General features: G+C 40.7%; 1 pseudogene; it reads left to right on the top strand.

Annotated features, from left to right (window-relative positions):
• Positions 1 to 654: 654 nt before the first annotated feature.
• LOC126068511 (olfactory receptor 2H2-like) lies at positions 655 to 12,336 on the top strand (annotated as a pseudogene).
• The last annotated feature ends 3,236 nt before the right edge of the window (positions 12,337 to 15,572 follow it).

Raw genomic sequence — 15,572 nt, forward strand, 5'->3', positions numbered from 1 at the left:
GACAAGCATATTTATTACATAAACTCTTTCTAGTGGAAGAGCAACTGGAACAGGCTTTCCCAGATGTAGGAAGAGAACAGCTAAATGGCTGTTTGCTACTAACCTCTATCACAGCATCCAAAAGAACAGCACCGAGCAGTGTAATGTCATAAAGAACACCTCCAATTTATGAAATTCTGGTGGCATTACAAATCAATGAAAATGCTGTTCAATGACCAAAATTAGATGAAGAATGCTGCTCATTAGGAAAGAAGTGGGCATGCTTCAGATTGAATACAGAAACACTATTGTTTTTATGGCACTAGAAAAATGTAAATTTTAACCTAAAATCACTTACCCAGAAACGGAAAGGTAGCTTTGATTCTAAAGAGAAGGGTAGAAGATTCAAGTAATGCTGTTACCGAAAGTTTAGCAAGGGTTAGTTTAGAACATTGATCGCCTACATTCTCACCTTCTGGGAGTTTGCTGGAATGATTAAGTCTGAAAAAAGAATAAGTGACAATATCCAAGAAAAGACAGTTATGACACAAGTGTCAGTAAAATGTTAGAGAAAACAGTAAGATATGACATGAGATTTTACCAAAATCAAAAGCACTGTTCTCGCTTAATCCCTGGGGTGTTGCTCTTTTCAATTTAAGAAGGGTCTGGACGGACATGACCAATGACACCACCCTACATGGCTTTATTGTTCTGGGCTTCCCGGATAACCCCAAGCTGGAAATTATTCTCTTTGTGGTTGTGTCCATCTTTTACATGGTCACGCTACTGGGCAACATCACCATCATACTTATGTCCAATATTGACTCTCATCTCCACACCCCCGTGTACTTCTTCCTTGATCTTTGCTTCACCACCGGCTGCATTCCTCAGATGCTGGTCAACCTTTGGGGCCCAGACAAGACCATCAGCTACCTGGGATGTGCAGCTCACTCTGCATCTTCCTGAGATTGGGTACTGCTGAGTGTGTCCTGCTGTTGGTCATGGCTTTTTTTTTTTAAATAATTTTTATTGTGCTTTAAGTGAAAGTTACAAATCAAGTCAGTCTGTCACATATAAGCTTAGCCTTACTACATACTCCCATTTACTCACTCTCTAATGAGACAGCCTGCCTCCTTCTTCCAGTTTCTCCTTTCGTGACCATTTTGCCGGTTTCTAACCCTCTCTACCCTCCCATCTCCCCTCCAGACAGGAGATACCAATACAGTCTCAAGTGTCCACCTGATAAAAGTAGCTCACTCTTCATCAGCATCTCTCTCCAACTCATTGTCCAGTCCCTTCCATGTCTGATGAGTTGTCTTTGAAACTGGTTCCTGTCCTGGGCCAACAGAAGGTTTGGGGACCATGACCGCCAGGATTCTTCTAGTCTCAGTCAGACCATTAAGTCTGGTCTTTTTATGAGAATTTGGGGTCTGCATCCCACTGTTCTCTTGCTCCTTCAGGAGTTCTCTGTTGTGCTACCTGTCAGGGCAGTCATCGGTTGTGGCCGGGCACCATCTAGTTCTTCTGGTCTCAGGATGATGTAAGTCCCTAGTTCACGTGGCCCTTTCTGTCTCGGGCTCATAGTTATCGTGTGACCTTGGTGTTCTTCATTCTCCTTTGATCCAGGTGGGTTGAGACCAATTGATGCATCTTAGATGGCTGCTTGTTAGCATTTAAGACCCCAGACGCCACACTTCAAAGTGGGAGGCAGAATGTTTTCATAATAGAGTTTATTATGCCAATTGACGTAGAAGTATCCTTAAGCCATAGTCCCCAAACCCTCACCCTTGCTCCGCTGACCTTCAAAGCATTCAGTTTATACCAGAAACTTCTTTGCTTTTGGTCCAGTCCAGTTGAACTGACCTTCCCTGTATTGTCCTTCCCTTCACCTAAAGTAGTTCTTATCTACTAACTAATCAGTAAATAACCCTCTCCCACCCTCCCTCCCTCCCTCCCCCCTTGTAACCACAAAAGAATGTGTTCTTCTCAGTTTATACTGTTTCTCAAGAACTTATAATAGTGGTCTTATACAGTATTTGTCCCTTTGCATCTGACTAATTTCACTCAGCATAATGCCTTCCAGGTTCCTCTATGTTATGAAATGTTTCACAGATTCGTCACTGTTCTTTATTGATGCGTAGTATTCCACTGTGTGAATATACCATAATTTATTTAACCATTCATCTATTGATGGACACCTTGGTTGCTTCCAGGTTTTGCTATTGTAAACAGAGCTGCAATAAACATGGGTGTGCATATATCTGTTCATGTGAAGGCTCTTACTTCTCTAGGGTATATTCCGAGGAGTGGGATTTCTGGGTTGTATGGTAGTTCTATTTCTAACTTTTTAAGAAAATGCCAGATAGATTTCCAAAGTGGTTGTACCATTTGACATTCCCACCAGCAGTGTATAAGAGTTCCAATCTCTCCGCAGCCCCTCCAACATTTATTATTTTGTGTTTTTTGGATTAATGCCAGCCTTGTGGGAGTGAAATGGAATCTCATCGTAGTTTTAATTTGCATTTCTCTAATGGCTAATGATCGAGAGCATTTTCTCATGTATCTGTTAGCTGCCTGAATATCTTCTTTAGTGAAGTGCGTGTTCATATCCTTTGCCCACTTTTTGATTGGGTTGTTTGTCTTTTTGTGGCTGAGTTTTAACAGAATCATAAAGATTTTAGAGATCAGGCGCTGGTCAGAGATGTCATAGCTGAAAATTTTTTCCCAATCTGTAGGTGGTCTTTTTACTCTTTTGGTGAAGTCTTTAGATGAGCATACATGTTTGATTTTTAGGAGCTCCCAATTATCTGGTTTCTCTTTGACATTTTCAGTAATGTTTTGTATTCTGTTTATGCCTTGTGTTAGGGCTCCTAATGTTGTCCCTATTTTTTCTTCCGTGATCTTTATCGTTTTAGTCTTTATGTTTAGGTCTAACTCCAAGTGTAGTTTTTGTGCATGGTGTGAGGTATGGGTCCTGTTTCATTTTTTTGCAAATGGATATCCAGTTATGCCAGCACCATTGTTAAAAAGACTACCTTTTCCCCAATTAACTGACACTGGGCCTTTGTCAAATATCAGCTGCTCATATGTGGATGGATTTATATCTGGGTTCTCAATTTTGTTCCATTGGTCTGTGTGCCTGTTTTTGTACCAATACCAGGCTGTTTTGACTACTGTGGCTGCATAATATGTTCTAAAATCAGGTAGAGTGAGGCCTCTCACTTTCTTCTTCTTTTTCAGTTATGCTTTACTTATCCGAGGCTTCTTTCCCTTCCATATGAAGTTGGTGATTTGCTTCTCCACCACTTTGAAAAATGTCATTGGAATTTGGATCAGAAGTGCCTTGTATGTATAGATGGCTTTTGGTAGAACAGACATTTTTTACCATGTTAAGTTTTCCTATCTATGACCAAGGTATGTTTTTCCACTTATGTAGGTCCCTTTTAGTTTTTTGTAGTAGTACTTTGTAGTTTTCTTTGTATAGGTCTTTTACATCTTTGGTAAGATTTATTCCTAAGTATTTTATCTTCTTGGGGGCTACTGTGAATGATATCGATTTGGTGATTTTCTCTTCGGTGTTCTTTTTGTTGATATAGAGGAATCCAAGTGATTTTTGTATGTTTATCTTGTAACCTGAGACTCTGCCAAACTCTTCTATCAGTTTCAGTAGTTTTCTGGAGGATTCCTTAGGGTTTTCTGTGTATAAGATCATGTCATCTGCAAACAGAGATAATTTTACTTCTTCCTTGCCAATCCGGACGCCCTTTATTTCTTTGTCTAGCCTAATTGCTCTGGCTAGGACCTCTAGCACAATGTTGAATAAGAGTGGTGATAAAGGGCATCCTTGTCTGGTTCCCGTTCTCAAGGGAAATGCTTTCAGGCTCTCTGCATTTAAAATGATGTTGGCTGTTGGCTTTGTATAAAAAAAAAAGTTGGCTTTGTATAGATGCCCTTTATTATGTTGAGGAATTTTCCTTCAATTCTTATTTTGCTGAGAGTTTTTATCATGAATGGGTGCTGGACTTTGTCAAATGCCTTTTCTGCATCAATTGATAAGATCATGTGGTTTTTGTCTTTTGTTTTATTTATATGGTGGATTACATTAATGGTTTTTCTAATATTAAACCAACCTGGTATAAATCCCACTTGGTCGCGGTGGATTATTTTTTTGATATGTTGTTGAATTCTATTGGCTAGAATTTTGTTCAGGATTTTTGCATCAATGTTCATGAGGGATATAGGTTTGTAATTTTCTTTTTTTGTGGTGTCTTTTACCTGGTTTTGGTATCAGGGATATGGTGGCTTCATAGAATGAGTTAGGTAGTATCCCATCATTTTCTATGCTTTGAAATACCTTTAGTAGTAGTGGTGTTAACTCTTCTCTGAAACTTTGGTAGAACTGTGCAGCGAAGCCGTCCGGGCCAGGGATTTTTTTTTTTATTTTTACTTTTATTAATTTTTATTGAGCTTCAAGTGAATGTTTACAAATCCAGTCAAACTGTCACATATAAGTTTATATACACCTTACTCCTTACTCCCACTTGCTCTCCCCCAATGAGTCAGCCCTTCCAGTCTCTCCTTTCGTGACAATTTTGCCAGCTTCCAACTCTCTCTATCCTCCCATCGCCCCTCCAAACAGGAGATGCCAACACAGTCTCAAGTGTCCACCTGATAAAAGTAGCTTACTCTTCATCAGCATCTCTCTCCTACCCACTGTCCAGTCCCTTGCATGTCTGATGAGCTGTCTTCGGGAATGGTTCCTGTCCTGGGCCAACAGAAGGTTTGGGGACCATGCCTGCTGGGATTCCTCTAGTCTCAGTCAGACCATTAAGTATGGTCTTTTTATGAAAATTTGGGGCCTGCATCCCACTGGTCTCCTGCTCCCTCAGGGGTTCTCTGTTGTGCTCCCTGTCAGGGCAGTCATTGATTGTGGCCGGTCACCAACTAGTTCTTCTGGTCTCAGGATGATGTAGGTCTCTGTTTCATGTGGCCCTTTCTGTCTCTTGGGCTCTTAGTTATCGTGTGACCTTGGTGTTCTTCATTCTGCTTTGATCTAGGAGGGTTGAGACCAATTGATGCATCTTAGATGGCTGCTTGTTAGCATTTAAGACCCCAGATGCCACATTTCAAAGTGGGATGCAGAATGTTTTCATAATAGAATTATTTTGCCAATTGACTTAGAAGTCCCCTTAAACCATGGTCCCCAAACCCCGCCCTTGCTCCGCTGACCTTTGAAGGATTCAGTTTATCCTGGAAACTTCTTTGCTTTTGGTCTAGTCTGGTTGAGCTGACCTTCCATGTATTGAGTATTGTCCTTCCCTTCACCTAAAGCAGTTCTTATCTACTAACTAATCAGTAAAAAACCCTCTCCCCCCTCCCCCCCTCCCCCCTCGTAACCACAAAAGTATACGTTCTTCTCAGTTTATACTATTTCTCCAGATCATATAATAGTGGTCTTATACAATATTTGTCCTTTTGCCTCTGACTAATTTCGCTCAGCATAATGCCTTCCAGGTTCCTCCATGTTATGAAATGTTTCACAGATTCGTCATTGTTCTTTATCGATGCGTAGTATTCCATTGTGTGAATATACCACAATTTATTTATCCATTCATCCGTTGATAGAGACCTTGGTTGCTTCCAGCTTTTTGCTAATGTAAACAGAGCTGCAATAAACATGGGTGTGCATATATCTGTTTGTGTGAAGGCTCTTGTTTCTCTAGGGTATATTCCGAGGAGTGGGATTTCTGGGTTGTATGGTAGTTCTATTTCTAACTTTTTAAGATAACGCCAGATAGATTTCCAAAGTGGTTGTACCATTTTACATTCCCACCAGCAGTGTATAAGAGTTCCAATCTCTCAGCAGCCTCTCCAACATTTATTATTTTGTGTTTTTTGGATTAATGCCAGCCTTGTGGGAGTGAAATGGAATCTCATCGTAGTTTTAATTTGCATTTCTCTAATGGCTAATGATCGAGAGCATTTTCTCATGTGTCTGTTAGCTGCCTGAATATCTTCTTTAGCGAAGTGCGTGTTCATATCCTTTGCCCACTTTTTGATTGGGTTGTTTGTCTTTTTTGGCTGGGTTTTAACAGAATCATATAGATTTTAGAGATCAGGCGCTGGTCAGAGATGTCATAGCTGAAAATTCTTTCCCAATCTGTAGGTGGTCTTTTTACTCTTTTGGTGAAGTCTTTAGATGAGCATAGGTGTTTGATTTTTAGGAGCTCCCAATTATCTGGTTTCTCTTTGACATTTTCAGTAATGTTTTGTATTCTGTTTATGCCTTGTGTTAGGGCTCCTAATGTTGTCCCTATTTTTTCTTCCGTGATCTTTATCGTTTTAGTCTTTATGTTTAGGTCTAACTCCAAGTGTAGTTTTTGTGCATGGTGTGAGGTATGGGTCCTGTTTCATTTTTTTGCAAATGGATATCCAGTTATGCCAGCACCATTGTTAAAAAGACTACCTTTTCCCCAATTAACTGACACTGGGCCTTTGTCAAATATCAGCTGCTCATATGTGGATGGATTTATATCTGGGTTCTCAATTTTGTTCCATTGGTCTGTGTGCCTGTTTTTGTACCAATACCAGGCTGTTTTGACTACTGTGGCTGCATAATATGTTCTAAAATCAGGTAGAGTGAGGCCTCTCACTTTCTTCTTCTTTTTCAGTTATGCTTTACTTATCCGAGGCTTCTTTCCCTTCCATATGAAGTTGGTGATTTGCTTCTCCATCACATTTAAAAATGACATTGGAATTTGAATCAGAAGTGCCTTGTATGTACAGATGGCTTTTGGTAGAATAGACATGTTTACTATGTTAAGTCTTCCTATCCATGAGCAAGGTATGTTTTTCCACTTAAGTAGGTCCCTTTTAGTTTCTTGTAGTAGTACTTTGTAGTTTTCTTTGTATAGGTCTTTTACATCTTTGGTAAGATTTATTCCTAAGTATTTTATCTTCCTGGTGGCTACTGTGAATGGTATTGATTTGGTTATTTCCTCTTCGATGTTCTTTGTGTTGATGTAGAGGAATCCAAGTGATTTTTGTATGTTTATCTTATAACCTGGGACTCTTGGGCCAGGACTTTTTTTTCATTGGGAGTTTTTTGAATACCTTTTCAATTTCTTTTTTTGTTATGGGTCTGTTTAGTTGTTCTACTTCTGATTGTGTTAGTTTAGGTAGGTAGTGTTTTTCCAGGAATTCATCCATTTCTTCTAGGTTTGCAATTTTGTTAGAGTACAATTTTTTGTAATAATCTGATATGATTCTTTTAATTTCAGTTGGGTCTGTTGTGATATGGCCCATCTTGTTTCTTATTCAGGTTATTTGTTTCCTTTCCTGTATTTCTTTAGTCAGTCTGGCCAATGGTTTATCAATTTTGTTAATTTTTTCAAAGAACCAGCTTTTGGCTTTGTTAATTCTTTGAATTGTTTTTCTGTTCTCTAATTCATTTAGTTCAGCTCTAATTTTTATTATTTGTTTTCTTCTGGTGCCTGATGGATTCTTTTGTTGCTTACTTTCTATTTGTTCAAGTTGTGGGGACAGTTCTCTGATTTTGGCTCTTTCTTCTTCTTGTATGTGTGCATTTATCGATATAAATTGGCCTCTGAGCACTGCTTTTGCTGTGTCCCAGAAGTTTTGATAGGAAGTATTTTCATTGTCGTTGCATTCTATGAATTTCCTTATTCCCTGCTTAAAGTCTTCTATAACCCAGTCTTTTTTCAGCAGGGTATTGTTCAGTTTCCAAGTAGTTGATTTCTTTTCCCTGATTTTTCTGTTATTGATTTTCACTTTTACGGCCTTGTGGTCTGAGAACACGCTTTGTAATATTTCTATGTTTTGGATTCTGCAAAGTTTTGTTTTATGACTTCATATGTGATCTATTCTAGAGAATGTCCCATGTGCACTAGAAAAAAAAGTATATTTTGCAGCTGTTGGGTGGAGTGTTCTGTATAGGTCTATGAGGTCAAGTTGGTTGGTTGTAGCAATTAGGTCTTTCGTGTCTGTATTGAGCTTCTTACTGGAAGTCCTATCCTTCTCCGAAAGTGGTGTGTTGAAGTCTCCTGCTATAATTGTGGAGGTGTCTATCTTACTTTTCAGTTCTGTTAACGTTTGTTTTATGTATCTTGCAGCCCTGCCATTGGGTGCATAGATATTTAATATGGTTATGTCTTCCTGATCAATTGTCCCTTTAATCATTATGTAGTGTCCTTCTTTATCCTTTGTGGTGGATTTAACTTTAAAGTCTATTTTGTCAGAAATTAATATTGCTACTCTTGTTCTTTTTTGATTGTTGTTTGCTTGATATATTTTTTTCCATCCTTTGAGTTTTAGTTTGTTTGTATCTCTAAGTCTAAGGTGTGGCTCTTGCAGGCAGCATATAGACGGTCATGTTTCTTTATCCAGTCTGAGACTCTCTGCTTCTTTATTGGTGCATTTAGTCCATTTACATTCAGCGTAATTATAGATAAGTATGTGTTTTTTTTAGTGCTGTCATTTTGATGCCTTTTTGTGTGTGTTGTTGACAACTTCATTTTTCCCCTTACTTTTTTGTGCTATGACATTTTTCTTTGTAAATTGTGTGTTCCTGATTTTCATAGTAGTCGAATTTATGTTTGCTGAGTTGTTATGTTTTTCTTGATTTTTATTTTGAGTTACGGAATTGCTAGACCTCTTTGTGGTTACCTTAATATTTCCCCCTATTTTTCTAAGTAAAAACCTAACTTGTATCGTCCTATATCGCCTTGTTTTCCTCTCCATATGGCAGTTCTATGCCTCCTGTATTTAGTCCCTCTTTTTGATTATTCTGATCTTTTACATATTGACTTCAATGATTCCCTGTTTTGAGCATTTTTTTCTTTTAAAAATTAATCTTAATTTGTTTTTGTGATTTCCCTATTTGAGTTGATGTCAGGATGCTCCGTTCTGTGGCCTTGTGTTGTGTTGGTATCTGATGTTATTGATTTTCTGACCAAACAATTTCCTTTAGTATTTCTTGTAGCTTTAGTTTGGTTTTTGCAAATTCTCTAAGCTTGTGTTTATCTGTAAATGTTTTAATTTCACCTTCATATTTGATAGAGAGTTTTGCTGGATAAATGATCCTTGGCTGGCTGTGTTTTCTCCTTCAGTGCTCTATATATATCATCCCATTGCCTTTTTGCCTGCATGGTTTCTGCTGAGTAGTCTGAGCTTATTCTTATTGATTCTCCTTTGTAGGAGACCTTTCTTTTATCCCTGGCTGCTTTTAAAATTTTCTCTTTATCTTTGGTTTTGGCAAGTTTGATAATAATATGTCTTGGTGATTTTCTTTTTGGATCAATCTTAAACGGGGTTCGATGAGCATCTTGGATAGATATCCTTTTGTCTTTCAGGATGTCAGGGAAGTTTTCTGCCAACAGATCTTCAACTATTCTCTCTGTGTTTTCTGTTATCCCTCCCTGTTCTGGGACTCCAATCACACACAAGTTATTCTTCTTGATAGAGTCCCACATGATTCTTAGGGTTTCTTCATTTTTTTTAATTCTTTTATCTGATTTTTTCCCCAGCTATATTGGTGTCAATTCCCTTGTCCTCCAGATCCCCCATTCTGCATTCCAATTGCTCGATTCTGCTCCTCTGACTTCCTATTTGAGTTGTCTAATTCTGTAATTTTATTGTTAATCTTTTGGATTTCTGAATGCTGTCTCTCTATGGATTCTTGCAGCTTATTAATTTTTCCACTATGTTCTTGAATAATCTTTTTGATTTCTTCAACTGCTTTATCAGTGTGCTCCTTGGCTTTTTCTGTAGATTGCCTTATTTCATTTTTGAGGTCATTCCTGATGTCTTGATGCATTCTGTAAATTAGTTTTTTATATTCTGCATCTGGCAATTCCAGGATTGCATCTTCATTTGGGAAAGATTTTGATTCTTTAATTTGGGGAGTTGTAGAAGCAATCTTGGTCTGCCTCTTTATGTGGTTTGATATTGACTGCTGTCTCCGAGCCATCTATAAGATATTGTAATGATTTATTTTATATTTGCTCACTAAGTCTTGTTTTGTTTTCTTTCAATATACGTAGATGGGGTATTAGATTGCGCTGTCTTGATTGTTGTAGCCTTTGAATCACTTATGTCATATTACCAGCTGGTTTGGGCCATTACCAGAAATATAAGCCTAATAGTCCATTCAGTATTCTTGAGTAGAATCTGATTTTGGGTCACCAAATGTGTGGGGTAGACTACCTCTTCACTTAGAGGAGTAATGGTGATAGTTGTGTACACCAGATTCTAGTAGCAGCAGCGGGTCATATTCCCAGGGAGGCAGGATGCTGACAGGCTTCCCCCAAATGCCAGTGACGTAGGTGTGTCTCTATTCCTAAAGCACTTAGGTGGGTTGGCTCTGCAGCTGTACCTTAGGCACCCAAGGCATGTACCTCTACGGATTGGTAGATGTCACTATCCTCAGACCCCTGTGGCAGGAGGTTAGGTGGTCCGGGTGGAGCTTCAGCCCTCAGTTCCCTGTTGTGGGTCAGTGAGGGCTCTGCTTAATAGGTAGAGATATCAGACCTGGGAAATTTGTCTTTCCAGTAATCTGCTAAAATAATTACAGTCAGATCACTATCAGAATTGTCTTTGCATTATAATAGCCACCTTGTTGCCTGTAGGGATGAAAGCCCAAGAAGGTGGATCTCATATGCTTGGCTGGAGGTGGTTCTGTATTTTTAGTCCAATTTCGGGACGTCAGAGAAGGATTTTTGGTCCCTGGGTTTTTTGTAGCTAGCTGCTTCTCTTAGGCCAGGAGAATGGGTTAGAAAAAGACAAAAGAAACAAATAAACAAACAAAAAAACCACAGAGCACTTCACTCTCTGGCCCAGGAAATTCCAATGTTAATGAAGCCACCTGGGAAAGGGAGGGGAGGGATCAGATAGACAGAAGAGAGTAGCACCCAGGAATATAGACAAAGTTACTTAACTTGCTTGGTGATGACTGTTTTATCTGAGATTCCCAAGGGGCGGGTAGCCTGTGTGCCTTGGCTGGGTCGAAATTGCCCCTGGGGGTCAGGCCCGCGTCCTGTGCATGTCTGTCTCAGAAGCCGTGGTCAGTTCCTCCGCTCCTGGTCCAAAGCCCAGCGCCACGGTTTCCCAGCTGGGATGCCTCACTCCTGGCTCCAAAACCAGTTGCTACCTCCAGGTGATTTCTCCTGTCAGCTGCCTCCCTGCGCTGCCTGCGTGCACCGGCTGGGCTTCCCCCAAGGTCACTTCAGGGTGCTGGGGCTGCGTCCCATGTTTGCGCCATCTCAAGATGCCATGCTCAACTCTCCTGCAACCAGTCCAAAACCCGGCGCCAAAGTTTTCTGACTGGCTTGCTGGCTCCAGGCTCTGAAAACAGTTGCTGCTCATTTGTTCTCTCCTTAGCCCTGTTAGTGTGCAGCCTGCTTGCCTTGGCTGAGTCTCTACGGAGGTTACCCCAGGGGGCTAGGGGTTAGAGCTGTGTCCTGTGCCTGCCCCACCTCAGCAAGCCACTATCAGCCCCACCGCTAGGCGCCAGGGAACCGCGAGGTCTCAAGGCTGTGGAGTGGGTCACGGGTTCCGGAAGCGGTAGCTGGTTCAGGGTGCAGCTTTTCGCTCACCTGTCACTCAGGTCAACTCTTTAGATCTGTGTTTGATGGTCAGTGTTCATAGATTGTCATGTATGTGATCGATTCACTTGTTTTTCCCAGTCTTTGTTGCAAGAGGGATCCGAGGCAGCGTCTACCTAGGCAGCCATCTTGGCTCCGCCTCTGGTCATGGCTTTTGACTGCTACGTAGCAGTGTGTCAGCCCCTGCACTATGAGGTCATTATGCACCCAAAGTTATGTCAGAAGCTGGCACTCCTGGTCTAGGTGAGTGGGATTTTTGGCTCCATGGTGCATTCCCCCACCACAATGAAGCTGCCTTTCTGCCATCACCACCAAGTGGATGACTTTATGTATGAAGTTACTGCATTGATCCGCCTGGCCTGTGGAGACTCACGCATCAATGAACTTCAGACATCAGTGATTGGGGCCATTGTCCTAATGGTGCTGCTACTGCCCATCCTTGTCTCGTACAGACACTTTGCCCAGGCAGTGCTGGCCATCCAGTTCCAAGAGGGAAGGAGCAAGGCCTTCCACACCTGCTTTACATCTGGTGGTTGTCTTCCTCTTCTACTGTAGTGTCACCACAGTCTACATGCAGCCCTGAAGCCGTTTTTCCCAGAAAGGAGGGAAATTCCTGACTCTTTTCTATACTGTGGTGACCCCCCCCAACCCCCTCATCTACACCTTGAGGAACAAGGATGTGAAGGGAGATCTCAAGAGGCTATTCGGGAAAGACAAAATGGCTAGTGAGGACTGAAGAACTCAAATTCAAGGGTAAGGTCAGTTTTTGCTCAGCTCAGTTTCTCATGTCACTTAGGTGTGGGTGACCCTCAACTATCAATACTAATACAAAGGGTCAATAGTGTGCTTTTTAGACAGTGAGACAATAAAAGAACAATTTGGTGCACCATGTAGACTTAATCTTGAGTTTAAATATAGGTGCAACTTTGCTCCAGTCAGGGTACAGTCAGGAAATAGAAACCACTCTAGTTATTCGAAAATAATTTATTATCGTAAACTGTTAGGTAGAAGTTGAAGAAAAAAAAAAAAAAAAAGAAATAAGCAGACCACTGGAGGTGGAAGGACAGAAGAAAAATACTGGAATTTTTAGAACTTACGTATCATAGAAGCAGCCCAGGGAGGAGAAAAACTCAGACTTCCTATTTCTAATGAGAGACCATCAGCTGGCCGTACCGTTGCTGTCTATGTGATGCAATATGCTGACTCAGCTCACCACATGTTGGAAATCTTGATCTACTGTGATGCAACTACTGCTTCCTAATAAACTGTCACTGATGGTGTGAACAAACATTGTTAAAGTCATATTTGCAAACAGGAAGCAAACACAGAAGAGCAAACCCACCACTACTACCAGCCTTCAACACACTTGCCTTTATCTCCCCTTGTGGGTGAAGAAAGAAACCCTGGTGGCACAGTAGTTAAGCACTTGGCTGCTAACCAAAAGTTGGCAGTTCGAAACCACCAGCCTCTCTACAGGAGAAAGATATGTCAATCTGCTTCTGTAATGCTTACATCATAGGAAACTCTATGGGGCAGTTCTAGTCTGTCCTCTAAGTTCATTACGAGTTGGAATTCAATCCACAGCAACAGGTTTGTTTGTTTCTTTTTTGGTGGATGAAAACTAGTAAGGAACCAGCCCCAGCCTCATAAAGGAGCTGATATAAGTGTAGGTTTGAAGCTGAGAGACACAGACTTAATAACTGGCACACATCAATGACATATCACACAACTCTTTGCGTTACAAAAGAAATCCAAAATACAAAGTTCTAATTAAGGAGACAAACATGTGGCCAGCTTATTGATTTTACTCCATATTCTTTCCACTTTCTCCTGAGAATTAACACCATGTCTGATTAGAATAATGATAAGGAGAAAATACGAGTGCTCATTCACAAAATATCCTAAAGAAAAAAATAAAACAGCTACAGACTTATGATTAAAGATATTCTGCCTGCATTGACTACAATGGAATTTATTTATTATTATTTTTTTAAAATAATTTTTATTGTGCTTTAAGTGAAAGTTTACAAATCAAGTCAGTCTCTCACACAAAAGCCCAAATACATCTTGGTACACACTCCCAATCACTCTTCCCCTAATGAGACAGTCTGCTCTCTCCCTCCACTATCTCTTTTCGTGTCCTTTTCGCCAGCTTCTAACCCCCTTCACCCTCTCATCTCCCCTCCAGGCAAGAGATGCCAACATAGTCTCAAGGGTCCACCTGATCCAAGAAGCTCACTCCTCAACAGTATCCCTCTCCAGCCCATTATCCAGTCCAATCCATGTCTGAAGAGTTGGCTTCGGGAATGGTTCCTGTCCTGGGCCAACAGAAGGTCTGGGTCCATGACCACCGGGGTCCTTCCAGTCTCAGTCAGACCACTAAGTCTAGTCCTATTAGAATTTGGGGTCTGCATCCCACTGCTCTCCTGCTCCCTCAGGGGTTCTCTGTTGTGTTCCCTGTCAGGGCAGTCATCAATTGTAGCTGGGCACCATCTAGTTCTTCTGGTCTCAGGATGATGTAGTCTCTGGTTCATGTGGCCGTTTCTGTCTCTTGGGCTCATAATCGCCTTGTGTCCTTGGTGTTCTTCATTCTCCTTTGATCCAGGTGGGTTGAGACCTATTGATGCATCTTAGATGGCTGCTTGCTAGTGTTTAAGACCCCAGATGCCACTCTTCAAAGTGGGATGCAGAATGTTTTGTTAATAGATTTTATTATGCCAATTGACTTAGACGTCCCCTGAAACCATGGTCCCCAGACCCCTGCCCCTGCTACGCTGGCCTTCGAAGCATGGAATTTATTTTTAATTAAACATTTTTATTTTCAGATAACTGTAGATTTATTATGTAGCTATAAGAAATAATACAAAGATCCTTTACTTAGTTTTCCCAGTGGTAACATCTTGCAAAACTGTGTAACATGTCTCAACCAGGAAGTTGACACATAATAAATAAAAGACAAAATATAGAAAACTTCCATCACCACCAAATCCCTCGTTGCCTTTTCTAGTTACACCACTTTCTTTGCAACCCCCCAATTAAGCCCTGGCAGTAACTCATCTATTCTCTGTTTCTATATTTTTGTCAATTGAAAATCTGATATAATTGAGATTACACAATATGTAGTCTTTTGGAATTGACTGTTTTTTGCTGAGTATAATCCTCTGGAGATTCATCCACGGTTGTGGCTTGTACCAATAACAGCATTTTCCTTTTGATTACCAAAGAGCATTAAATGATATTGATGTACCACAGTGTTATGGATTGAATTGTGTTCTCCAAAAAGAGATTTCAAAATCTTAACCCCTGTTCCTATGAAGAAGAAGCCCTGGTGGAGCAGTGGTTAAGCGCTTGGCTGCTAACTGAAAGGTTGACGGTTCAAACACACCAGCCACTCTGTTGGAGAAAGATGTGGCAGTCTGCTTCCGTAAAGATTATAGCCTTGGAAACCCTTTGGCGCAATTCTACTCCATCCTATGGGGCCCCTATGAGTCAGAATTGACTCAAAGGTAGTGTTTTTTTTTTTTTGTACCGGTGACTGTGACCTCGTTTGAAGGGTCTTTCTTTGAAGATATTGTAAGTTAAGTCATACCAGAGTAGGGTGTGTCCTACTCCTAATCCCTTTTGAGTGGTGTCTTATAACTGGAGAGAACAGACACAGAGAGAGGCATACATGGGGGAAGACACCACTTGAAGACGCAGCCATAAGCAATAAAGGAACTCCAAAGATTGCCAGAAGAACCAGAAGCTAGGGAAAACACATGGAACAGCTGCTCCCACAAAATCCGCAGAAGGAATTGCCAAGGCCAGTACTTCAAATTCAACTTCTAGTCTCCTGAACTGTGTATAAATAAATTTCTGTTCTTTGAAGTCACCCACTTTGTGGTATTATTATTATCATTATTTTTGTGGCAGCCCTGGGAAACTGTGACAGCATTTGGTATGGGGTGTTCTAAAAAGTACCTAAAAATGTGG

Source organism: Elephas maximus, chromosome 2 (assembly GCF_024166365.1).
Source record: "Elephas maximus indicus isolate mEleMax1 chromosome 2, mEleMax1 primary haplotype, whole genome shotgun sequence".
Lineage (NCBI taxonomy): Eukaryota > Metazoa > Chordata > Mammalia > Proboscidea > Elephantidae > Elephas > Elephas maximus.